General features: G+C 47.6%; 1 protein-coding gene across 2 annotated transcripts in view; it reads left to right on the forward strand.

Moving 5' to 3' along the window:
• The first annotated feature begins 223 nt into the window (after nt 1-223).
• Nucleotides 224-26,036, forward strand: part of PRRT2 (proline rich transmembrane protein 2) — a 48,000-nt gene continuing 22,187 nt past the window's right edge. Inside the window, exon 1 of one of the 2 annotated variants that reach the window (XM_073547336.1) lies at nt 224-755. The gene's annotated coding sequence lies outside the window, so the exon portion shown is untranslated. Of the gene's footprint in view, nt 756-12,005; nt 12,190-26,036 lie in introns of those variants that run through there. The other variant, XM_073547335.1, reaches the window with a different exon arrangement.

Consider the following 26,036-nt stretch of genomic DNA (forward strand, 5'->3'; position numbering starts at 1 on the left):
TACTGCCGCCCTTATCCGTGTCCCTTCCTTCATACCCTTCTCACTGCCGCCCTTATCCGTGTCCGTTCGTTTGTACTTTATCACTGCTTCCCACATCACATCTTACCCCATTTTCCCCTATTTATGCTTATTCACTCATCAAGACTTAATCACAGTCCTCTTTCTTTTTTCACGTCTCCTAACCATCCCATGCCATCTCTCTTCTCTTTCCCAGCGTCCTGGGATCCCCTTTCCATCATCTCTGTGCCCCTACAATTTCCCAAATCTTCCATGTCCCTTTATCTCGTGTGTTCCAGTTTCTTCACCCCCTCATCCCTGCCTCCTCCGTCACCTCGCCGTCGTCTTTTGACACTATGGCATCTCCTGTCTTGCATTTTCCTTCATCTTCTCCCCCCGCCATTGTCTTATTTTTCGGCTTCATCGCTGTTTTTCCCATGGCTGAATGGCGGATCTCCTCTTGGATCCTGGGGTATTTTCTCCGTTCAGGGAAGCCCGGCTCTCGCTTCTGTGTGGCGGGGGTTAACACAGAATGTCTCCTATGGGAGATCCTGCGGTCATGAATAATTCATGGGCCCAGACGTGCTTACATTATGGATGGATAGCGAGAGACGAGGTGTAGTGACAATCAAGTGCGAGGGGCCGCCATGCCGCAGACACGACTCGGGTCAGGAGATGCTGGGGGGCTACCTGCAAGGGTCCGCCGGCTGTAGAACTACAAGTCCTATCATTCTACATGAGCAGACGTGTGATTCGTGGTGAGCCGGGCACAGCAATCCCGAGAGTCCTCAAGATAAAGCGTTAAAAGGGATTTCCACCCACAGATATGTATAATTTATCACCTGCTCATTTCATGCTACAAAGATTCTCTTTCCATCTTCCTCCAGATCCGGAGATTATACCCAAAGTGTGAAAAGTGCAGACCGTGTCCCAGGACTCGGCGGGGGCCCAGTCCGCATCCCCCAAATTATATCGGACAGGATTATTATTCCTGATTTTACACCTATACAGCTACACCTGATACCACCGCCACATACTAAAGGGTTATTACTCCCGATATTATACCTATACTGCTACACCTGATACCACCGCCACATACTGCAGGGTTATTACTCCCGATATTATACCTATACAGCTACACCTGATACCACCGCCACATACTGCAGGGTTATTACTCCCGATATTATACCTATACAGCTACACCTGATACCACCGCCACATACTGCAGGGTTATTACTCCCGATATTATACCCATACAGCTACACCTGATACCACCGCCACATACTGCAGGGTTATTACTCCCGATATTATACCTATACAGCTACACCTGATACCACCGCCACATACTGCGGGGTTATTACTCCCGATATTACACCTATACAGCTACACCTGATACCACCGCCACATACTGCAGGGTTATTACTCCCGATATTACACCTATACAGCTACACCTGATACCACCGCCACATACTGCAGGGTTATTACTCCCGATATTACACCTATACAGCTACACCTGATACCACCGCCACATACTGGAGGGTTATTACTCCCGATATTACACCTATACAGCTACACCTGATACCACCGCCACATACTGCAGGGTTATTACTCCCGATATTACACCTATACAGCTACACCTGACACCACCGCCACATACTGCAGGGTTATTACTCCCGATATTATACCCATACAGCTACACCTGATACCACCGCCACATACTGCAGGGTTATTACTCCCGATATTACACCTATACAGCTACACCTGACACCACCGCCACATACTGCAGGGTTATTACTCCCGATATTATACCTATACAGCTACACCTGATACCACCGCCACATATTGCGGGGTTATTACTCCCGATATTATACCTATACAGCTACACCTGATACCACCGCCACATACTGCAGGGTTATTACTCCTGATATTACACCTATACAGCTACACCTGACACCACCGCCACATACTGCAGGGTTATTACTCCCGATATTACACCTATACATCTACACCTGATACCACCGCCACATACTGCAGGGTTATTACTCCCGATATTACACCTATACAACTACACCTGATACCACCGCCACATACTGCAGGGTTATTACTCCCGATATTACACCTATACAACTACACCTGATACCACCGCCACATACTGCACGGTTATTACTCCCGATATTACACCTATACAGCTACACCTGACACCACCGCCACTTACTGCAGGGTTATTACTCCAGATATTACACCTATACAGCTACACCTGATACCACCGCCACATACTGCAGGGTTATTACTCCCGATATTACACCTATACAGCTACACCTGATACCACCGCCACTTACTGCAGGGTTATTACTCCCGATATTACACCTATACAGCTACACCTAATACCACCGCCACATACTGCAGGGTTATTACTCCAGATATTACACCTATACAGCTACACCTGATACCACCGCCACATACTGCAGGGTTATTACTCCCGATATTACACCTATACAGCTACACCTGATACCACCGCCACATACTGCAGGGTTATTACTCCCGATATTACACCTATACAGCTACACCTAATACCACCGCCACTTACTGCAGGGTTATTACTCCCGATATTACACCTATACAGCTACACCTGATACCACCGCCACATACTGCAGGGTTATTACTCCCGATATTACACCTATACAGCTACACCTGATACCACCGCCACTTACTGCAGGGTTATTACTCCCGATATTACACCTATACAGCTACACCTAATACCACCTCCACATACTGCAGGGTTATTACTCCAGATATTACACCTATACAGCTACACCTGATACCACCGCCACATACTGCAGGGTTATTACTCCCGATATTACACCTATACAGCTACACCTGATACCACCGCCTCATACTGCAGGGTTATTACTCCCGATATTACACCTATACAGCTACACCTGATACCACCGCCACTTACTGCAGGGTTATTACTCCCAATATTACACCTATACAGCTACACCTGATACCACCGCCACATACTGCAGGGTTATTACTCCCGATATTACACCTATACAGCTACACCTGATACCACCGCCACTTACTGCAGGGTTATTACTCCCGATATTACACCTATACAGCTAAACCTGATACCACCGCCACATACTGCAGGGATATTACTCCCGATATTACACCTATACAGCTACACCTGATACCACCGCCACTTACTGCAGGGTTATTACTCCCGATATTACACCTATACAGCTACACCTAATACCACCGCCACATACTGCAGGGTTATTACTCCCGATATTACACCTATACAGCTACACCTGATACCACCGCCACAAACTGCAGGGTTATTACTCCCGATATTACACCTATACAGCTACACCTGATACCACCGCCACATACTGCAGGGTTATTACTCCAGATATTACACCTATACAGTTACACCTGACACCACCGCCAATTACTGCAGGGTTATTACTCCCGATATTACACCTATACAGCTACACCTGACACCACCGCCACATACTGCAGGGTTGTTACTCCCGATATTACACCTATACAGCTACACCTGATACCACCGCCACATACTGCAGGGTTATTACTCCAGATATTACACCTATACAGCTACACCTGATACCACCGCCACATACTGCAGGGTTATTACTCCAGATATTACACCTATACAGCTACACCTGATACCACCGCCACATACTGCAGGGTTATTACTCCAGATATTACACCTATACAGCTACACCTGATACCACCGCCACATACTGCAGGGTTATTACTCCCGATATTACACCTATACAGCTACACCTGACACCACCGCCACTTACTGCAGGGTTATTACTCCCGATATTACACCTATACAGCTACACCTGACACCACCGCCACATACTGCAGGGTTATTACTCCAGATATTACACCTATACAGCTACACCTGACACCACCGCCACATTCTGCAGGGTTATTACTCCCGATATTACACCTATACAGCTACACCTGACACCACCGCCACTTACTGCAGGGTTATTACTCCCGATATTAGACCTATACAGCTACACCTGACACCACCGCCACATACTGCAGGGTTATTACTCCCGATATTACACCTATACAGCTACACCTGATACCACCGCCACTTACTGCAGGGTTATTACTCCCGATATTACACCTATACAGCTACACCTGATACCACCGCCACATACTGCAGGGTTATTACTCTCGATATTACACCTATACAGCTACACCTGATACCACCGCCACATACTGCAGGGTTATTACTCCAGATATTACACTTATACAGCTACACCTGATACCACCGCCACATACTGCAGGGTTATTACTCCAGATATTACACCTATACAGCTACACCTGATACCACCGCCACATACTGCAGGGTTATTACTCCAGATATTACACGTATACAGCTACACCTGATACCACCGCCACATACTGCAGGGTTATTACTCCCGATATTACACCGATACAGCTACACCTGATACCACCGCCACATACTGCAGGGTTATTACTCCCGATATTACACCTATACAGCTACACCTGACACCACCGCCACATACTGCAGGGTTATTTCTCCGGATATTACACCTATACAGCTACACCTGATACCACCGCCACATACTGCAGGGTTATTACTCCCGATATTACACCTATACAGCTACACCTGATACCAACGCCACATACTGCAGGGTTATTTCTCCGGATATTACACCTATACAGCTACACCTGATACCACCGCCACTTACTGCAGGGTTATTACTCCTGATATTACACCTATACAGCTACACCTGATACCACCGCCACATACTGCAGGGTTATTACTCCCGATATTACACCTATACAGCTACACCTAATACCACCTCCACATACTGCAGGGTTATTACTCCCGATATTACACCTATACAGCTACACCTGATACCACCGCCACATACTGCAGGGTTATTACTCCCGATATTACACCTATACAGCTACACCTGATACCACCGCCACATACTGCAGGGTTATTACTCCCGATATTACACCTATACAGCTACACCTGATACCACCGCCACTTGCTGCAGGGTTATTACTCCCAATATTACACCTATACAGCTACACCTGATACCACCGCCACATACTGCAGGGTTATTACTCCCGATAATACACCTATACAGCTACACCTGATACCACCGCCACTTACTGCAGGGTTATTACTCCCGATATTACACCTATACAGCTAAACCTGATACCACCGCCACATACTGCAGGGTTATTACTCCCGATATTACATCTATACAGCTACACCTGATACCACCGCCACTTACTGCAGGGTTATTACTCCCGATATTACACCTATACAGCTACACCTGATACCACCGCCACATACTGCAGGGTTATTACTCCCGATATTACACCTATACAGCTACACCTGATACCACCGCCACATACTGCAGGGTTATTACTCCCGATATTACACCTATACAGCTACACCTGATACCACCGCCACATACTGCAGGGTTATTACTCCAGATATTACACCTATACAGTTACACCTGACACCACCGCCACTTACTGCAGGGTTATTACTCCCGATATTACACCTATACAGCTACACCTGACACCACCGCCACATACTGCAGGGTTATTACTCCCGATATTACACCTATACAGCTACACCTGATACCACCGCCACATACTGCAGGGTTATTACTCCAGATATTACACCTATACAGCTACACCTGATACCACCGCCACATACTGCAGGGTTATTACTCCAGATATTACACCTATACAGCTACACCTGATACCACCGCCACATACTGCAGGGTTATTACTCCCGATATTACACCTATACAGCTACACCTGACACCACCGCCACTTACTGCAGGGTTATTACTCCCGATATTACACCTATACAGCTACACCTGACACCACCGCCACATACTGCAGGGTTATTACTCCAGATATTACACCTATACAGCTACACCTGACACCACCGCCACATACTGCAGGGTTATTACTCCCGATATTACACCTATACAGCTACACCTGACACCACCGCCACATACTGCAGGGTTATTACTCCCGATATTACACCTATACAGCTACACCTGATACCACCGCCACTTACTGCAGGGTTATTACTCCCGATATTACACCTATACAGCTACACCTGATACCACCGCCACATACTGCAGGGTTATTACTCCCGATATTATACCTATACAGCTACACCTGATACCACCGCCACATACTGCAGGGTTATTTCTCCGGATATTACACCTATACAGCTACACCTGACACCACCGCCACATACTGCAGGGTTATTACTCCTGATATTACACCTATACAGCTACACCTGACACCACCGCCACATACTGCAGGGTTATTACTCCAGATATTACACCTATACAGCTACACCTGATACCACCGCCACATACTGCAGGGTTATTACTCCAGATATTACACCTATACAGCTACACCTGATACCACCGCCACCTACTGCAGGGTTATTACTCCAGATATTACACCTATACAGCTACACCTGATACCACCGCCACATACTGCAGGGTTATTACTCCATATATTACACCTATACAGCTACACCTGATACCACCGCCACATACTGCAGGGTTATTACTCCCGATATTACACCGATACAGCTACACCTGATACCACCGCCACATACTGCAGGGTTATTACTCCCGATATTACACCTATACAGCTACACCTGACACCACCACAACATACTGCAGGGTTATTTCTCCGGATATTACACCTATACAGCTACACCTGATACCACCGCCACATACTGCAGGGTTATTACTCCCGATATTACACCTATACAGCTACACCTGATACCACCGCCACATACTGCAGGGTTATTACTCCCGATATTACACCTATACAGCTACACCTGACACCACCGCCACATACTGCAGGGTTATTACTCCCGATATTACACCTATACAGCTACACCTGACACCACCGCCACATACTGCAGGGTTATTACTCCCGATATTATACCTATACAGCTACACCTGACACCACCGCCACATACTGCAGGGTTATTACTCCCGATATTACACCTATACAGCTACACCTGATACCAACGCCACTAACTGCAGGGTTATTACTCCCGATATTACACCTATACAGCTACACCTGATACCACCGCCACATACTGCAGGGTTATTACTCTCGATATTACACCTATACAGCTACACCTGATACCACCGCCACATACTGCAGGGTTATTACTCCAGATATTACACCTATACAGCTACACCTGATACCACCGCCACCTACTGCAGGGTTATTACTCCAGATATTACACCTATACAGCTACACCTGATACCACCGCCACATACTGCAGGGTTATTACTCCATATATTACACCTATACAGCTACACCTGATACCACCGCCACATACTGCAGGGTTATTACTCCCGATATTACACCGATACAGCTACACCTGATACCACCGCCACATACTGCAGGGTTATTACTCCCGATATTACACCTATACAGCTACACCTGACACCACCACAACATACTGCAGGGTTATTTCTCCGGATATTACACCTATACAGCTACACCTGATACCACCGCCACATACTGCAGGGTTATTACTCCCGATATTACACCTCTACAGCTACACCTGATACCAACGCCACATACTGCAGGGTTATTTCTCCGGATATTACACCTATACAGCTACACCTGATACCACCGCCACTTACTGCAGGGTTATTACTCCTGATATTACACCTATACAGCTACACCTGATACCACCGCCACATACTGCAGGGTTATTACTCCCGATATTACACCTATACAGCTACACCTGATACCAACGCCACTTACTGCGGGGTTATTACTCCCGATATTACACCTATACAGCTACACCTGATACCAACGCCACTTACTGCGGGGTTATTACTCCCGATATTACACCTATACAGCTACACCTGATACCACCGCCACATACTGCGTGGTTATTACTCCCGATATTACACCTATACAGCTACACCTGACACCACCGCCACTTACTACAGGGTTATTACTCCCGATATTACACCTATACAGCTACACCTGACACCACCGCCACTTACTGCAGGGTTATTACTCCCGATATTACACCTATACAGCTACACCTGATACCACCGCCACATACTGCAGGGTTATTACTCCCGATATTACACCTATACAGCTACACCTGATACCACCGCCACATACTGCAGGGTTATTCCTCCCGATATTACACCTATACAGCTACACCTGATACCACCGCCACATACTGCAGGGTTATTACTCCCGATATTACACCTATACAGCTACACCTGATACCACCGCCACATACTGCAGGGTTATTACTCCAGGTATTACACCTATACAGCTACACCTGATACCACCGCCACATACTGAAGGGTTATTACTCCAGATATTACACCTATACAGCTACACCTGACACCACCGCCACATACTGCAGGGTTATTACTCCAGATATTACACCTATACAGCTACATCTGATACCACCGCCACATACTGCAGGGTTATTACTCCAGATATTACACCTATACAGCTACACCTGACACCACCGCCACATACTGCAGGGTTATTACTCCAGATATTACACCTATACAGCTACACCTGACACCACCGCCACATACTGCAGGGTTATTACTCCAGATATTACACCTATACAGCTACACCTGATACCACCGCCACATACTGCAGGGTTATTACTCCCGATATTACACCTATACAGCTACATCTGATACCACCGCCACATACTGCAGGGTTATTACTCCAGATATTACACCTATACAGCTACACCTGACACCACCGCCACATACTGCAGGGTTATTACTCCCGATATTACACCTATACAGCTACACCTGACACCACCGCCACATACTGCAGGGTTATTACTCCCGATATTACACCTATACAGCTACACCTGATACCACTGCCACATACTGCAGGGTTATTACTCCCGATATTACACCTATACAGCTACACCTGATACCACCGCCACATACTGCAGGGTTATTACTCCCGATATTACACCTATACAGATACACCTGACACCACCGCCACTTACTGCAGGGTTATTACTCCCGATATTACACCTATGCAGCTACACCTGATACCAACGCCAGTTACTGCAGGGTTATTACTCCCGATATTACACCTATACAGCTACACCTGACACCACCGCCACTTACTGCAGGGTTATTACTCCCGATATTACACCTATACAGCTACACCTGATACCACCGCCACTTACTGCAGGGTTATTACTCCCGATATTACACCTATACAGCTACACCTGACACCACCGCCACATACTGCGGGGTTATTACTCCCGATATTACACCTATACAGCTACACCTGATACCAACGCCACTTACTGCGGGGTTATTACTCCCGATATTACACCTATACAGCTACACCTGATACCAACGCCACTTACTGCGGGGTTATTACTCCCGATATTACACCTATACAGCTACACCTGATACCACCGCCACATACTGCTGGGTTATTACTCCCGATATTACACCTATACAGCTACACCTGACACCACCGCCACTTACTGCAGGGTTATTACTCCCGATATTACACCTATACAGCTACACCTGATACCACCTCCACTTACTGCAGGGTTATTACTCCCGATATTACACCTATACAGCTACACCTGACACCACCGCCACATACTGCAGGGTTATTACTCCCGATATTACACCTATACAGCTACACCTGACACCACCGCCACTTACTGCAGGGTTATTACTCCCGATATTATACCCATACAGCTACACCTGATACCACCGCCACATACTGCAGGGTTATTACTCCCGATATTACACCTATACAGCTACACCTGACACCACCGCCACATACTGCAGGGTTATTACTCCCGATATTACACCTATACAGCTACACCTGACACCACCGCCACATACTGCAGGGTTATTACTCCCGATATTACACCTATACAGCTACACCTGACACCACCGCCACATACTGCAGGGTTATTACTCCCGATATTACACCTATACAGCTACACCTGACACCACCGCCACATACTGCAGGGTTATTACTCCCGATATTACACCTATACAGCTACACCTGACACCACCGCCACATACTGCAGGGTTATTACTCCCGATATTACACCTATACAGCTACACCTGATACCACCGCCACTTACTGCAGGGTTATTACTCCCGATATTACACCTATACAGCTACACCTGATACCACCGCCACTTACTGCAGGGTTATTACTCCCGATATTATACCCATACAGCTACACCTGATACCACCGCCACATACTGCAGGGTTATTACTCCCGATATTACACCTATACAGCTACACCTGACACCACCGCCACTTACTGCAGGGTTATTACTCCCGATATTACACCTATACAGCTACACCTGACACCACCGCCACATACTGCAGGGTTATTACTCCAGATATTACACCTATACAGCTACACCTGACACCACCGCCACATACTGCAGGGTTATTACTCCCGATATTACACCTATACAGCTACACCTGACACCACCGCCACATACTGCAGGGTTATTACTCCCGATATTACACCTATACAGCTACACCTGACACCACCGCCACATACTGCAGGGTTATTACTCCCGATATTACACCTATACAGCTACACCTGACACCACCGCCACATACTGCAGGGTTATTACTCCCGATATTACACCTATACAGCTACACCTGATACCACCGCCACATACTGCAGGGTTATTACTCCCGATATTACACCTATTCAGCTACACCTGATACCACCGCCACATACTGCAGGGTTATTACTCCTGATATTACACCTATACAGCTACACCTGACACCACCGCCACATACTGCAGGGTTATTACTCCTGATATTATACCCATACAACTAAACCTCATACCACTGCCATATAGTAGGAAGTATCGGTCATGGTTTGGCCAGCATAGTGTCAATGCAGCCCTGTATGGCAATACTACGGGTGTGTAGATGTACAACTGGGATCAGACAGGAAGCACAGAGGTGCTGGGAGCATAAGAATGCAGAGAGCACAGGGAACTTAGGGGTGAAGAGAGCTAGGGTGCAGAGAACTTAGGGGTGCAGGGAGCTCAGGTGAGCATTGAACACAGGGGTGCACAGAACTAAGGGGTGCAGGGAGCTCAGGTGAGCATTGAACACAGGGGTGCAGAGAACTCGGCTACAGGGAGCAGAGGGATGCAGGGAGCACAGGGGAGGAGAGAGCACTAGAGAGCAGAGGGGTGCAGAGAGCTCAGGTGAGCATTGAACACGGGTACATGGAGCACAGAGGTTCAGCAAGCACTAGAGTGCTAGAGCAGAAGGATGCAGGGAGCTAAAAGGTGCAGAAGGATGCAAGGAGCTCAGGGATGCAGAGAGCACTGGGGTGCAGGGAGCACTAGGGTGCAGAGGGATACAGGGTGCTCAAGGGTGCAGAGGGATACAGGGTGCTCGGGTGTAGAGTGATGCAGGGTGCTCAGGGGTGTAGAGGGGTGCAGGGTGCTCAGGGGTGTAGAGGGGTGCAGGGTGCTCAGGGGTGTAGAGGGGTGCAGGGTGCTCAGGGGTGTAGAGTGATGCAGGGTGCTCAGGGGTGTAGAGGGGTGCAGGGTGCTCAGGGGTGTAGAGGGGTGCAGGGTGCTCAGGGGTGTAGAGTGATGCAGGGTGCTCAGGGGTGTAGAGTGATGCAGGGTGCTCAGGGGTGCAGGGTGCTCAGGGATGCAGGGTGTAGAGGGGTGCAGGGTGCTCAGGGGTGTAGAGGGGTGCAGGGTGCTCAGGGGTGTAGAGGGGTGCAGGGTGCTCAGGGGTGTAGAGGGGTGCAGGGTGCTCAGGGGTGTAGAGGGGTGCAGGGTGCTCAGGGGGGCGGCTGGGAGTCTGAGTTTCCTCACAGCGGCTACAAGACAGTGAGATGGAGCGAGAGTGGGAGGGAGACAGAAAGAGGGGAAAGGAGAGAAAGTGGGAGGGGGGAGACACAGACACCGTCGCCTCACAGCCAGACACACGCTGCTTCGCTTTGTGTCGGGGGGCGGGTGGGTAGCGGACCCCTCTGACCTGTGAGGATTGGTGTCATGTGTCACCCCCATTTTCCCTAACTAACCCCAGGAGACTGCTGGAGAGAGGACGGAAGGAGAGAGAGGAGGTGAGACGCTGACTCCGAGGGGTGTCGGGAGGGGCAGCAGCATTCAGAGCTCTGCTGCGGACGGCGGAGGGCGATGCGGGCGCGGGGCAGGGGTGAGCGCCGCCGGATCTCTCACAGTTATGTGATTTTTGGGTGCAGGGATGGTGGAGGGGATCTGTCTGGTCCTGCACCGGTGCTGTTGTTAGGATGGGGGGAAGCAGGAGGAGGGCTGTGCTCCCGGGCACACATGTACACAGGCAGCGCACACCTGGCACATGGAGGGCGTGTGTAACACCGGCGACCCAGCACACACACAGTTAACTTCTCATTCATCCCTTGTCCAGGTGACGAGCTCTCTGCACCTCCATCTCCCCCCTCCCCGCTTTCCTGCATCTCATCTACATTCACATCTAATAGGTCCAGAAGCTGCAGAGACAGTGCGGGAGCACAGCATGTGGGGACAACAGTGTGTGTACAGTGTGTACAGGGGGTGTCAGGTGTGTACAGTATTGTGTGTATAGGGGGTGTCAGGTGTGTACAGTATTGTGTGTGTGTACATTGTGTATAGGGGGTGTCAGGTGTGTACAGTATTGTGGGTACAGTGTGTATAGGGGGTGTCAGGTGTGTACAGTATAGTGTGTGTACAGTGTGTATAGGGGGTGTCAGGTGTGTACAGTATTGTGGGTACAGTGTGTATAGGGGGTGTCAGGTGTGTACAGTATTGTGTGTGTACAGTGTGTATAGGGGGTGTCAGGTGTGTACAGTATTGTGTGTGTACAGTGTGTATAGGGGGTGTCAGGTGTGTACAGTATTGTGGGTACAGTGTGTATAGGGGGTGTCAGGTGTGTACAGTATAGTGTGTGTACAGTGTGTATAGGGGGTGTCAGGTGTGTACAGTATTGTGTGTGTACAGTGTGTACAGTGGGTGTCAGGTGTGTACAGTATTGTGGGTACAGTGTGTATAGGGGGTGTCAGGTGTGTACAGTATAGTGTGTGTACAGTGTGTATAGGGGGTGTCAGGTGTGTACAGTATTGTGGGTACAGTGTGTATAGGGGGTGTCAGGTGTGTACAGTATAGTGTGTGTACAGTGTGTATAGGGGGTGTCAGGTGTGTACAGTATTGTGGGTACAGTGTGTATAGGGGGTGTCAGGTGTGTACAGTATTGTGGGTACAGTGTGTATAGGGGGCGTCAGGTGTGTACAGTATAGTGTGTGTACAGTGTGTATAGGGGGTGTCAGGTGTGTACAGTATTGTGGGTACAGTGTGTATAGGGGGTGTCAGGTGTGTACAGTATAGTGTGTGTACAGTGTGTATAGGGGGTGTCAGGTGTGTACAGTATTGTGGGTACAGTGTGTATAGGGGGTGTCAGGTGTGTACAGTATAGTGTGTGTACAGTGTGTATAGGGGGTGTCAGGTGTGTACAGTATTGTGGGTACAGTGTGTATAGGGGGTGTCAGGTGTGTACAGTATTGTGTGTGTACAGTGTGTATAGGGGGTGTCAGGTGTGTACAGTATTGTGGGTACAGTGTGTATAGGGGGTGTCAGGTGTGTACAGTATAGTGTGTGTACAGTGTGTATAGGGGGTGTCAGGTGTGTACAGTATTGTGGGTACAGTGTGTATAGGGGGTGTCAGGTGTGTACAGTATTGTGGGTACAGTGTGTATAGGGGGTGTCAGGTGTGTACAGTATAGTGTGTGTACAGTGTGTATAGGGGGTGTCAGGTGTGTACAGTATTGTGGGTACAGTGTGTATAGGGGGTGTCAGGTGTGTACAGTATTGTGTGTGTACAGTGTGTATAGGGGGTGTAAGGTGTGTACAGTATTGTGGGTACAGTGTGTATAGGGGGTGTCAGGTGTGTACAGTATAGTGTGTGTACAGTGTGTATAGGGGGTGTCAGGTGTGTACAGTATTGTGTACAGTGTGTATAGGGGGTGTCAGGTGTGCACAGTATTGTGTGTGTACAGTGTGTATAGGGGGTGTCAGGTGTGTACAGTATTGTGTACAGTGTGTATAGGGGGTGTCAGGTGTGTACAGTATTGTGTGTGTACAGTGTGTATAGGGGGTGTCAGGTGTGTACAGTATAGTGTGTGTATAGGGGGTGTCAGGTGTGTACAGTATTGTGTGTATAGGGGGTGTCAGGTGTGTACAGTATTGTGTGTATAGGGGGTGTCAGGTGTGCACAGTATTGTGTGTGTACAGTGTGTATAGGGAGTGTCAGGTGTGTACAGTATTGTGTGTACAGTGTGTATAGGGGGTGTCAGGTGTGCACAGTATTGTGTGTGTACAGTGTGTATAGGGGGTGTCAGGTGTGTACAGTATTGTGTGTACAGTGTGTATAGGGGGTGTCAGGTGTGTACAGTATTGTGTGTGTACAGTGTGTATAGGGAGTGTCAGGTGTGTACAGTATTGTGTGTACAGTGTGTATAGGGGGTGTCAGGTGTGCACAGTATTGTGTGTGTACAGTGTGTATAGGGAGTGTCAGGTGTGTACAGTATTGTGGGTACAGTGTGTATAGGGGGTGTCAGGTGTGCACAGTATTGTGTGTGTACAGTGTGTATAGGGGGTGTCAGGTGTGTACAGTATTGTGTGTACAGTGTGTATAGGGGGTGTCAGGTGTGTACAGTATAGTGTGTGTACAGTGTGTATAGGGGGTGTCAGGTGTGTACAGTGTGTATAGGGGTGTCAGGTGGGTACAGTATGGTGTGTGTACAGTGTGTATAGGGGGTGTCAGGTGTGTACAGTATTGTGTGTGTATAGGGGGTGTCAGGTGTGTACAGTATAGTGTGTGTACAGTGTGTACAAGGGGTGTCAGGTGTGTACAGTATTGTGTGTGTACAGTGTGTATAGGGGGTGTCAGGTGTGTACAGTATTGTGTGTGTACAGTGTATAGGGGGTGTCAGGTGTGTACAGTATAGTGTGTGTACAGTGTGTATAGGGGGTGTCAGGTGTGTACAGTATAGTGTGTGTACAGTGTGTATAGGGGGTGTCAGGTGTGTACAGTATTGTGTGTGTATAGGGGGTGTCAGGTGTGTACAGTATAGTGTGTGTACAGTGTGTATAGGGGGTGTCAGGTGTGTACAGTATTGTGTGTGTACAGGGGGTGTCAGGTGTGTACAGTATTGTGTGTACAGTGTGTATAGGGGGTGTCAGGTGTGTACAGTATTGTGTGTACAGTGTGTATAGGGGGTGTCAGGTGTGTACAGTATTGTGTGTGTACAGGGGGTGTCAGGTGTGTACAGTATAGTGTGTGTACAGTGTGTATAGGGGGTGTCAGGTGTGTACAGTATAGTGTGTGTACAGTGGGTGTCAGGTGTGTACAGTATTGTGTGTGTACAGGGGGTGTCAGGTGTGTACAGTATTGTGTGTGTACAGTGTGTATAGGGGGTGTCAGGTGTGTACAGTATAGTGTGTGTACAGTGTGTATAGGGGGTGTCAGGTGTGTACAGTATTGTGTGTATAGGGGGTGTCAGGTGTGTACAGTATTGTGTACAGTGTGTATAGGGGGTGTCAGGTGTGTACAGTATTGTGTGTATACAGTGTATAGGGTGTGTCAGGTGGGTACAGTATAGTGTGTGTACAGTGTGTATAGGGGTGTCAGGTGGGTACAGTATTGTGTGTGTACAGTGTGTATAGGGGGTGTCAGGTGTGTACAGTATTGTGTGTACAGTGTGTATAGGGGGTGTCAGGTGTGTACAGTATTGTGTGTACAGTGTGTATAGGGGGTGTCAGGTGTGTACAGTATTGTGTGTGTACAGTGTGTATAGGGGGTGTCAGGTGTGTACAGTATTGTGTGTGTATAGGGGGTGTCAGGTGTGTACAGTATTGTGTATGTACAGTGTGTATAGGGGGTGTCAGGTGTGTACAGTATTGTGTGTGTATAGGGGGTGTCAGATGTGTACAGTATTGTGTGTGTATAGGGGGTGTCAGGTGTGTACAGTATTGTGTGTGTATAGGGGGTGTCAGGTGTGTACAGTATTGTGTGTGTATAGGGGGTGTCAGGTGTGTACAGTATTGTGTGTATAGGGGGTGTCAGGTGTGTACAGTATTGTGTGTACAGGGGGTGTCAGGTGTGTACAGTATTGTGTGTACAGTGTGTATAGGGGGTGTCAGGTGTGTACAGTATTGTGTGTGTACAGTGTGTATAGGGGGTGTCAGGTGTGTACAGTATTGTGTGTGTATAGGGGGTGTCAGGTGTGTACAGTATTGTGTGTGTACAGTGTGTATAGGGGGTGTCGGGTGTGTACAGTATTGTGTGTGTATAGGGGGTGTCAGGTGTGTACAGTATTGTGTGTGTATAGGGGGTGTCAGGTGTGTACAGTATTGTGTACAGTGTGTATAGGGGGTGTCAGGTGTGTACAGTATTGTGTGTACAGTGTGTATAGGGGGTGTCAGGTGTGTACAGTATTGTGTGTATAGGGGGTGTCAGGTGTGTACAGTATTGTGTGTGTACAGTGTGTATAGGGGGTGTCAGGTGTGTACAGTATTGTGTGTGTACAGTGTGTATAGGGGGTGTCAGGTGTGTACAGTATAGTGTGTGTACAGTGTGTATAGGGGGTGTCAGGTGTGTACAGTATAGTGTGTGTACAGTGAGTATAGGGGGTGTCAGGTGTGTACAGTATTGTGTGTGTACAGTGTGTATAGGGGGTGTCAGGTGTGTACAGTATAGTGTGTGTACAGTGTGTATAGGGGGTGTCAGGTGTGTACAGTATTGTGTGTGTACAGTGTGTATAGGGGGTGTCAGGTGTGTACAGTATTGTGTGTATAGGGGGTGTCAGGTGTGTACAGTATTGTGTGTACAGTGTGTATAGGGGGTGTCAGGTGTGTACAGTATTGTGTGTGTACAGTGTGTATAGGGGGTGTCAGGTGTGTACAGTATTGTGTGTGTGTATAGGGGGTGTCAGGTGTGTACAGTATTGTGTGTGTACAGTGTGTATAGGGGGTGTCAGGTGTGTACAGTATTGTGTGTGTATAGGGGGTGTCAGGTGTGTACAGTATTGTGTGTGTACAGTGTGTATAGAAGGTGTCAGGTGTGTACAGTATTGTGTGTATAGGGGGTGTCAGGTGTGTACAGTATTGTGTGTATACGGGGTGTCAGGTGTGTACAGTATTGTGTGTACAGTGTGTATAGGGGGTGTCAGGTGTGTACAGTATTGTGTGTGTACAGTGTGTATAGGGGGTGTCAGGTGTGTACAGTATTGTGTGTGTATAGGGGGTGTCAGGTGTGTACAGTATTGTGTGTGTACAGTGTGTATAGGGGGTGTCAGGTGTGTACAGTATTGTGTGTGTATAGGGGGTGTCAGGTGTGTACAGTATTGTGTGTGTACAGTGTGTATAGGGGGTGTCAGGTGTGTACAGTATTGTGTGTGTACAGTGTGTATAGGGGGTGTCGGGTGTGTACAGTATTGTGTGTGTACAGTGTGTATAGGGGGTGTCAGGTGTGTACAGTATTGTGTGTGTATAGGGGGTGTCAGGTGTGTACAGTATTGTGTACAGTGTGTATAGGGGGTGTCAGGTGTGTACAGTATTGTGTACAGTGTGTATAGGGGGTGTCAGGTGTGTACAGTATTGTGTGTACAGTGTGTATAGGGGGTGTCAGGTGTGTACAGTATTGTGTGTATAGGGGGTGTCAGGTGTGTACAGTATTGTGTGTGTACAGTGTGTATAGGGGGTGTCAGGTGTGTACAGTATTGTGTGTGTACAGTGTGTATAGGGGGTGTCAGGTGTGTACAGTATTGTGTGTGTACAGTGTGTATAGGGGGTGTCAGGTGTGTACAGTATAGTGTGTGTACAGTGTGTATAGGGGGTGTCAGGTGTGTACAGTATAGTGTGTGTACAGTGAGTATAGGGGGTGTCAGGTGTGTACAGTATTGTGTGTGTACAGTGTGTATAGGGGGTGTCAGGTGTGTACAGTATAGTGTGTGTACAGTGTGTATAGGGGGTGTCAGGTGTGTACAGTATTGTGTGTGTACAGTGTGTATAGGGGGTGTCAGGTGTGTACAGTATTGTGTGTATAGGGGGTGTCAGGTGTGTACAGTATTGTGTGTACAGTGTGTATAGGGGGTGTCAGGTGTGTACAGTATTGTGTGTGTACAGTGTGTATAGGGGGTGTCAGGTGTGTACAGTATTGTGTGTGTATAGGGGGTGTCAGGTGTGTACAGTATTGTGTGTGTACAGTGTGTATAGGGGGTGTCAGGTGTGTACAGTATTGTGTGTGTATAGGGGGTGTCAGGTGTGTACAGTATTGTGTGTGTACAGTGTGTATAGAAGGTGTCAGGTGTGTACAGTATTGTGTGTATAGGGGGTGTCAGGTGTGTACAGTATTGTGTGTATACGGGGTGTCAGGTGTGTACAGTATTGTGTGTACAGTGTGTATAGGGGGTGTCAGGTGTGTACAGTATTGTGTGTGTACAGTGTGTATAGGGGGTGTCAGGTGTGTACAGTATTGTGTGTGTATAGGGGGTGTCAGGTGTGTACAGTATTGTGTGTGTACAGTGTGTATAGGGGGTGTCAGGTGTGTACAGTATTGTGTGTGTATAGGGGGTGTCAGGTGTGTACAGTATTGTGTGTGTACAGTGTGTATAGGGGGTGTCAGGTGTGTACAGTATTGTGTGTGTACAGTGTGTATAGGGGGTGTCGGGTGTGTACAGTATTGTGTGTGTACAGTGTGTATAGGGGGTGTCAGGTGTGTACAGTATTGTGTGTGTATAGGGGGTGTCAGGTGTGTACAGTATTGTGTACAGTGTGTATAGGGGGTGTCAGGTGTGTACAGTATTGTGTACAGTGTGTATAGGGGGTGTCAGGTGTGTACAGTATTGTGTGTACAGTGTGTATAGGGGGTGTCAGGTGTGTACAGTATTGTGTGTATAGGGGGTGTCAGGTGTGTACAGTATTGTGTGTGTACAGTGTGTATAGGGGGTGTCAGGTGTGTACAGTATTGTGTGTGTACAGTGTGTATAGGGGGTGTCAGGTGTGTACAGTATTGTGTGTGTACAGTGTGTATAGGGGGTGTCAGGTGTGTACAGTATAGTGTGTGTACAGTGTGTATAGGGGGTGTCAGGTGTGTACAGTATAGTGTGTGTACAGTGAGTATAGGGGGTGTCAGGTGTGTACAGTATTGTGTGTGTACAGTGTGTATAGGGGGTGTCAGGTGTGTACAGTATAGTGTGTGTACAGTGTGTATAGGGGGTGTCAGGTGTGTACAGTATTGTGTGTGTACAGTGTGTATAGGGGGTGTCAGGTGTGTACAGTATTGTGTGTATAGGGGGTGTCAGGTGTGTACAGTATTGTGTGTACAGTGTGTATAGGGGGTGTCAGGTGTGTACAGTATTGTGTGTGTACAGTGTGTATAGGGGGTGTCAGGTGTGTACAGTATTGTGTGTGTATAGGGGGTGTCAGGTGTGTACAGTATTGTGTGTGTACAGTGTGTATAGGGGGTGTCAGGTGTGTACAGTATTGTGTGTGTATAGGGGGTGTCAGGTGTGTACAGTATTGTGTGTGTACAGTGTGTATAGGGGGTGTCAGGTGTGTACAGTATTGTGTGTATAGGGGGTGTCAGGTGTGTACAGTATTGTGTGTATACGGGGTGTCAGGTGTGTACAGTATTGTGTGTACAGTGTGTATAGGGGGTGTCAGGTGTGTACAGTATTGTGTGTGTACAGTGTGTATAGGGGGTGTCAGGTGTGTACAGTATTGTGTGTGTATAGGGGGTGTCAGGTGTGTACAGTATTGTGTGTGTACAGTGTGTATAGGGGGTGTCAGGTGTGTACAGTATTGTGTGTGTATAGGGGGTGTCAGGTGTGTACAGTATTGTGTGTGTACAGTGTGTATAGGGGGTGTCAGGTGTGTACAGTATTGTGTGTGTACAGTGTGTATAGGGGGTGTCGGGTGTGTACAGTATTGTGTGTGTACAGTGTGTATAGGGGGTGTCAGGTGTGTACAGTATTGTGTGTATAGGGGGTGTCAGGTGTGTACAGTATTGTGTGTGTACAGTGTGTATAGGGGGTGTCAGGTGTGTACAGTATTGTGTGTGTACAGTGTGTATAGGGGGTGTCAGGTGTGTACAGTATAGTGTGTACAGTGTGTATAGGGGATGTCAGGTGTGTACAGTATTGTGTGTGTACAGTGTGTATAGGGGATGTCAGGTGTGTACAGTATTGTGTGTGTACAGTGTGTATAGGGGGTGTCAGGTGTGTACAGTATAGTGTGTGTATAGGGGCTGTCAGGTGTGTACAGTATTGTGTGTGTACAGTGTGTATAGGGGGTGTCAGGTGTGTACAGTATTGTGTGTGTACAGTGTGTATAGGGGGTGTCAGGTGTGTACAGTATTGTGTGTACAGTGTGTATAGGGGGTGTCAGGTGTGTACAGTATTGTGTGTGTACAGTGTGTATAGGGGTGTCAGGTGTGTATAGTATTGTGTGTTTACAGTGTGTATAGGGGTGTCAGGTGGGTACAGTATTGTGTGCACAGTGTGTATAGGGGGTGTCAGGTGTGTATAGTATTGTGTGTATAGGGGGTGTCAGGTGTGCACAGTATTGTGTGTATAGGGGGTGTCAGGTGTGTACAGTATTGTGTGTACAGTGTGTATAGGGGGTGTCAGGTGTGTACAGTATTGTGTGTACAGTGTGTATAGGGGGTGTCAGGTGTGTATAGTATTGTGTGTGTACAGTGTGTATAGGGGTGTTAGGTGGGTACAGTATTGTGTGCACAGTGTGTATAGGGGGTGTCAGGTGTGTATAGTATTGTGTGTATAGGGGGTGTCAGGTGTGCACAGTATTGTGTGTATAGGGGGTGTCAGGTGTGCACAGTATAGTGTGTGTACAGTGTGTATAGGGGGTGTCAGGTGTGTACAGTATTGTGTGTGTACAGTGTGTATAGGGGGTGTCAGGTGTGTACAGTATTGTGTGTGTACAGTGTGTATAGGGGGTGTCAGGTGTGTACAGTATTGTGTGTGTACAGTGTGTATAGGGGGTGTCAGGTGTGTACAGTATAGTGTGTGTATTGGGGATGTCAGGTGTGTACAGTATTGTGTGTGTACAGTGTGTATAGGGGGTGTCAGGTGTGTACAGTATTGTGTGTGTACAGTGTGTATAGGGGGTGTCAGGTGTGTACAGTATTGTGTGTACAGTGTGTATAGGGGGTGTCAGGTGTGTACAGTATTGTGTGTGTACAGTGTGTATAGGGGTGTCAGGTGTGTATAGTATTGTGTGTGTACAGTGTGTATAGGGGTGTCAGGTGGGTACAGTATTGTGTGTGTGTACACTGTGTATAGGGGTGTCAGGTGGGTACAGTATTGTGTGTGTAAAGGGGATATCAGGTGTGCACAGTATTGTGTGTGTACAGTGTGTATAGGGGTGTCAGGTGGGTACAGTATTGTGTGTGTGTACAGTGTGTATAGGGGGTGTCAGGTGTGCACAGTATTGTGTGTGTACACTGTGTATAGGGGGTGTCAGGTGTGTACAGTATTGTGTGTGTACAGTGTGTAGGGGGTGTCAGGTGTGTACAGTATAGTGTGTGTATTGGGGATGTCAGGTGTGTACAGTATTGTGTGTGTACAGTGTGTATAGGGGGTGTCAGGTGTGTATAGTATTGTGTGTATAGGGGGTGTCAGGTGTGCACAGTATTGTGTGTATAGGGGGTGTCAGGTGTGCACAGTATAGTGTGTGTACAGTGTGTATAGGGGGTGTCAGGTGTGTACAGTATTGTGTGTGTACAGTGTGTATAGGGGGTGTCAGGTGTGTACAGTATAGTGTGTGTACAGTGTGTATAGGGGGTGTCAGGTGTGTACAGTATTGTGTGTATAGGGGGTGTCAGGTGTGTACAGTATTGTGTGTGTACAGTGTGTATAGGGGTGTCAGGTGTGTATAGTATTGTGTGTGCACAGTGTGTATAGGGGGTGTCAGGTGGGTACAGTATTGTGTGTACAGTGTGTATAGTCAGGTGGGTACAGTATTGTGTGTGTACAATGTGTATAGGGGGTGTCAGGTTTGTACTGTATTGTGTGTATAGGGGTGTCAGGTGAGCACAGTATTGTGTGTGTACAGTGTGTATAGTCAGGTGGGTACAGTATTGTGTGTGTACAATGTGTATAGGGGGTGTCAGGTTTGTACTGTATTGTGTGTGTATAGGGGGTGTCAGGTGGGTACAGTATTGTGTGTACAGTGTGTATAGGAGTGTCAGGTGTGTACAGTATTGTGTGTGTACAGTGTGTATAGGGGTGTCAGGTTTGTACAGTATTGTGTGTTTACAGTGTGTATAGGGGTGTCAGGTGGGTACAGTATTGTGTGTGTGTATAGGGGATGTCAGGTGTGCACAGTATTCTGTGTGTGTATAGGGGTGTCATTTGGGTACAGTATTGTGTGTGTGTGTACACTGTGTATAGGGGATGTCAGGTGTGCACAGTATTGTGTGTGTGTACAGTGTGTATAGGGGTGTCAGGTGGGTACAGTATTGTGTGTGTGTACACTGTGTATAGGGGTGTCAGGTGGGTACAGTATTGTGTGTGTAAAGGGGATATCAGGTGTGCACAGTATTGTGTGTGTACAGTGTGTATAGGGGTGTCTGGTGGGTACAGTATTGTGTGTACAGTGTGTATAGGGGGTGTCAGGTTTGTACTGTATTGTGTGTGTATAGGGGGTGTCAGGTGTGCACAGTATTATGTGTGTGTGTACAGTGTGTATAGGGGGTGTCAGGTGGGTACAGTATTGTGTGTGTACAGTGTGTATAGGGGGTGTCAGGTGTGTACAGTATTGTGTGTGTACACTGTGTATAGGGGGTGTCAGGTGTGCACAGTATTGTGTGTACTGTGTGTATAGGGGGTGTCAGGTGTGTACAGTATTGTGTGTGTATAGGGGGTGTCAGGTGTGTACAGTATTGTGTGTGTATAGGGGTGTCAGGTGGGTACAGTATTGTGTGTGTACAGTGTGTATAGGGGTGTCTGGTGGGTACAGTATTGTGTGTACAGTGTGTATAGGGGGTGTCAGGTTTGTACTGTATTGTGTGTGTATAGGGGGTGTCAGGTGAGCACAGTATTGTGTGTACAGTGTGTATAGGGGGTGTCAGGTGTGTACAGTATTGTGTGTGTACAGTGTGTAGGGGGTGTCAGGTGTGTACAGTATTGTGTGTGTATAGGGGGTGTCAGGTATGTACTGTATTGTGTGTACAGTGTGTATAGGCGGTGTCAGGTGTGTACAGTATTGCGTGTGTACAGTGTGTATAGGGGTGTCAGGTGTGCACAGTATCGTGTGTATAGGGGGTGTCAGGTGGGTACAGTATTGTGTGTTTATAGGGGTGTCAGGTGTGCACAGTATTGTGTGTGTGTACAGTGTGTATAGGGGGTGTCAGGTGTGTACAGTATTGTGTGTGTGTACAGTGTGTATAGGGGGTGTCAGGTGTGTACAGTATTGTGTGTACAGTGTGTATAGGGGGTGTCAGGTGTGTACAGTATTGTGTGTGTATAGGGGGTGTCAGGTGTGTACAGTATTGAGTGTGTATAGGGGGTGTCAGGTGTGTACAGTATTGTGAGTATGTGTACAATGTGTGTATAGGGGGTGTCAGGTGTGCACAGTATTGTGTGTGTGTACAGTGTGTATAGGGGGTGTCAGGTGTGTACAGTATTGTGTGTGTGTGTACAGTGTGTATAGGTGGTGTCAGGTGTGTACAGTATTGTGTGTATAGGGGATGTCAGGTGTGTACAGTATTGTGTGTGTGTGTACAGTGTGTATAGGGGGTGTCAGGTGTGTACAGTATTGTGTATGTGTACAATGTGTGTATAGGTGGTGTCAGGTGTGTACAGTATTGTGTGTGTGTGTGTACAGTGTGTATAGGGGGTGTCAGGTGTGTACAGTATTGTGTGTGTGTGTATAGGGGGTGTCAGGTATGTGCAGTATTGTGTGTGTACAGTGTGTATAGTGTGTGAGGTGTGTACAGTGTGTATAGGGGATGTCAGGTGTGTGCAGTATTGTGTATGTGTACAGTGTGTATAGGGGTGTCAGGTGTTTACAGTATTGTGTATGTGTACAGTGTGTATAGGGGGTGTCAGGTGTGTACAGTATTGTGTGTGTATAGGGTGTGTCAGGTGTGTACAGTATTGTGTGTGTATAGGGGATGTCAGGTGTGTACAGTATTGTGTATACAGTGTGTATAGGGGGTGTCAGGTGTGTACAGTATTGTGTGTGTACAGTATAGTGTGTGTATAGGGGGTGTCAGGTGTGTACAGTATTGTGTGTATAGGGGGTGTCAGGTGTGTACAGTATTGTGTGTATAGGGGGTGTCAGGTGTGCACAGTATTGTGTGTGTATAGGGGATGTCAGGTGTGTACAGTATTGTGTGTACAGTGTGTATAGGGGGTGTCAGGTGTGTACAGTATTGTGTGTGTATAGGGGATGTCAGATGTGTACAGTATTGTGTGTATAGGGGATGTCAGGTGTGTACAGTATTGTGTGTACAGTGTGTATAGGGGGTGTCAGGTGTGTACAGTATTGTGTGTGTATAGGGGGTGTCAGGTGTGTACAGTATTGTGTGTACAGTGTGTATAGGGGGTGTCAGGTGTGTACAGTATTGTGTGTGTATAGGGGGTGTCAGGTGTGTACAGTATTGTGTGTACAGTGTGTATAGGGGGTGTCAGGTGTGTACAGTATTGTGTGTGTATAGGGGGTGTCAGGTGTGTACAGTATTGTGTGTGTATAGGGGGTGTCAGGTGTGTACAGTATTGTGTGTGTATTGGGGATGTCAGGTGTGTACAGTATTGTGTGTACAGTGTGTATAGGGGGTGTCAGGTGGGTACAGTATTGTGTGTGTATAGGGGGTGTCAGGTGTGTATAGTATTGTGTGTGTATAGGGGGTGTCAGGTGTGTACAGTATTGTGTACAGTGTGTATAGGGGGTGTCAGGTGGGTACAGTATTGTGTGTGTATAGGGGGTGTCAGGTGTGTATAGTATTGTGTGTGTGTACAGTGTGTATAGGGGGTGTCAGGTGTGTACAGTATTGTGTGTGTATAGGGGGTGTCAGGTGTGTACAGTATTGTGTGTGTACAGTGTGTATAGGGGGTGTCAGGTGTGTACAGTATTGTGTGTGTATAGGGTGTGTCAGGTGTGTACAGTATTGTGTGTATAGGGGGTGTCAGGTGTGTACAGTATTGTGTGTATAGGGGGTGTCAGGTGTGTACAGTATTGTGTGTACAGTGTGTATAGGGGGTGGTAGGTGTGTACAGTATTGTGTGTACAGTGTGTATAGGGGGTGTCAGGTGTGTACAGTATTGTGTGTATAGGTGGTGTCAGGTGTGTACAGTATTGTGTGTGTGTGTACAGTGTGTATAGGGGGTGTCAGGTGTGTACAGTATTGTGTGTGTGTGTGTATAGGGGGTGTCAGGTATGTGCAGTATTGTGTGTGTACAGTGTGTATAGGGTGTGAGGTGTGTACAGTGTGTATAGGGGATGTCAGGTGTGTGCAGTATTGTGTATGTGTACAGTGTGTATAGGGGTGTCAGGTGTGTACAGTATTGTGTATGTGTACAGTGTGTATAGGGGGTGTCAGGTGTGTACAGTATTGTGTGTGTACAGTGTGTATAGGGGTTGTCAGGTGTGTACAGTAGTGTGTGAACAGTGTGTATAGGGTGTGTCAGGTGTGTACAGTATTGTGTGTGTATTGGGGATGTCAGGTGTGTACAGTATTGTGTGTACAGTGTGTATAGGGGGTGTCAGGTGTGTACAGTATTGTGTGTGTATAGGGGTGTCAGGTGTGTACAGTATTGTGTGTATAGGGGGTGTCAGGTGTGCACAGTATTGTGTGTGTATAGGGGATGTCAGGTGTGTACAGTATTGTGTGTACAGTGTGTATAGGGGGTGTCAGGTGTGTACAGTATTGTGTGTG

This window comes from Dendrobates tinctorius, unplaced genomic scaffold (genome assembly GCF_039654945.1).
Source record: "Dendrobates tinctorius isolate UK_male_01 unplaced genomic scaffold, ASM3965494v1 ptg000152l, whole genome shotgun sequence".
In the NCBI taxonomy this organism is placed as follows: Eukaryota; Metazoa; Chordata; class Amphibia; order Anura; family Dendrobatidae; genus Dendrobates; species Dendrobates tinctorius.